General features: G+C 39.0%; 1 protein-coding gene across 2 annotated transcripts in view; it reads right to left on the bottom strand.

Annotated features, from left to right (window-relative positions):
* The window catches only part of ZKSCAN1 (zinc finger with KRAB and SCAN domains 1), a 24,735-nt gene that overhangs the window by 12,216 nt on the left and 10,419 nt on the right, over positions 1 to 2,100 (bottom strand). The gene's annotated exons all lie outside the window — the stretch shown is intronic.

Below are 2,100 nucleotides of genomic sequence, written 5' to 3'. Positions count from 1 at the left end.
TGTTTTTGTACAGCTGTGCAACATGTTTGTGTTTTGAGTTATGTGTTATTACAACAGTCAAAAAGTTAAATAAAAACAAAAAGCTCATAAAGTAAAAAAGTTACAGTAAGCTGATTTATTTTTATTTATTTATTTATTTTTTCTGAGACAGAGTCTCACTCTGTCACCCAGGCTGCAGTGAAGTGGTGCAATCTTGGCTCACCGCAACCTCTGCCTACCACATTCAAGTGATTCTTGTGCCTCAGTCTCCTGAGTAACTGGAATTACAGGCGTGCACCACCACGCCTGGCTAATTTTTTGTATTTTGTAGAGATGGAGTTTCACTATGTTGGCCAGACCAGTCTCAGACTCCTGATCTCAAGTGATCCATCCGCCTTGGCCTCCCAAAGTGCTGGGATTAAGCCATGAGCCACCATACCTGGCTGATTTTCATATTTTTAGAAATTGAAGAAACAAAAATTTTTAAGATGAATTTAGTATAGCCTAAGTGTACAGTGTTTCTAGAGTCTATGGTAGTGTAATGTCCTAGGCTTTCACAGTCACTCACCACTCACTCACTGACTCATCCAGAGCAATTTCCGGTCCTGCAAGCTCCGTTCATGGATAAGTGTTCCATACATGTATGTGTGTATATATATATATGTGTGTATATATATATTTTTTTAGACTAGTTTCGCTCTTGTTGCTCAGGCTAGAGTTCGATGGCGTGATGATGGCACGATCTCAGCTCACTGCAACCTCTGCTGCCCGGGTTCAAATGATTCTCCTGCCTCAGCCTCCTGAGTAGCTGGGATTACAGGCATGTGCCACCATGCCTGGCTAATTTTGTATTTTTAGTAAAGACGGGGTTTCTCCATGTTGGTCAGGCTGGTCTCGAACTCTTGACCTCAGGTGATCCACCTGCCTTGGCCTCCCAAAGCGCTGGGATTATAGGTGTGAGCCACTGTGCTCAGCCAATTTTTGTATTTTCAGTAGAGACCGGATTTTACCACATTGGCCAGGCTGGTCACAAACTCCTAACCTCCAGTGATCCACTCACTTTGGCCTCCCAAAGTGCTGGGATTACAAGCGTGAGCCACCATGCCTGGACTAAAAATCTTTTATACTCTGTTTTTACTTTTTCTATGTTTAGATACACAAATACCACTGTGTTACAATTCCCTACAGTGTTTAGTACAGTAACATACTGTACAGGTCTGTAGCCTAGGTGTGCAGTAGGCTAGACCACCCAGGTTTGTGTAAATATACTTTATGATGTTCGCATAACAAAATCACTTAACATTGCACTTACCATAATATATCCCTGCCATTAAGTGATAAATGACTGTACTATTAGCATTTCCTTGTTTTTACAGACATTCTATGCACACACTCTGATTTTAAAATTGGATAAAGATATTACATATTTCCATCAAAGGGAAAAAACAACATGACTTTTTATTTATAAGACTGTGAACTGATCTTTTTTTCATGTTCCTCAACTCCCCTCAAAAGTTCTTTCATCCTTTGAAATTTCTGAAAATAACCTAGAAAAGACTGACGCTACAGTTTTTTTTTTTTTTGAGACAGAATCTCACTCTGTCACCCAGGCTGGAGTGCAGTGATTATTTTTATACATTTTAAATAAAATGGATCTTTAAACAAGATTTATGATCCTTTTGAAGATAATTTATGACACACTAGAGTGTTTTAAAACCTAGGCTGGAAATAATGACATCTGTTCCCAAAACTTTCCTATTAAAAATGTGCTGGACACCTGGAATGCTGGCAATTCCATAAATAATGCCTACTAGGTTCATTATGCATAGTTCATTTGCCTTCATAGTAACACTTAAATCCTGAGATTGGTCTGTAAGTTGTATTTTCCCCAATATTTGGGAATAATGACAACAATATAGAATAACTAAAAACAAAAAACAAGCATGCAGCTTTTTTTCATTTTTTTTTAAAATTTTTAATTAATTAATTAATTTATAAGACAGAGTCTCGCTCTGTCACCCAGGCTAGAGCTCAGTGGTGGGTTCTCGGCTCACTGCAACCTCTACCTCCTGGATTCAAGTGATTCTCCTGCCTCAGCCTCTGAGTAGCTGGGACTACAGG

This window comes from Colobus angolensis, unplaced genomic scaffold (assembly GCF_000951035.1).
Source record: "Colobus angolensis palliatus isolate OR3802 unplaced genomic scaffold, Cang.pa_1.0 Scaffold222, whole genome shotgun sequence".
NCBI classification, from domain to species: Eukaryota; Metazoa; Chordata; class Mammalia; order Primates; family Cercopithecidae; genus Colobus; species Colobus angolensis.
This window is presented reverse-complemented; position numbering and strand designations above follow the sequence as displayed.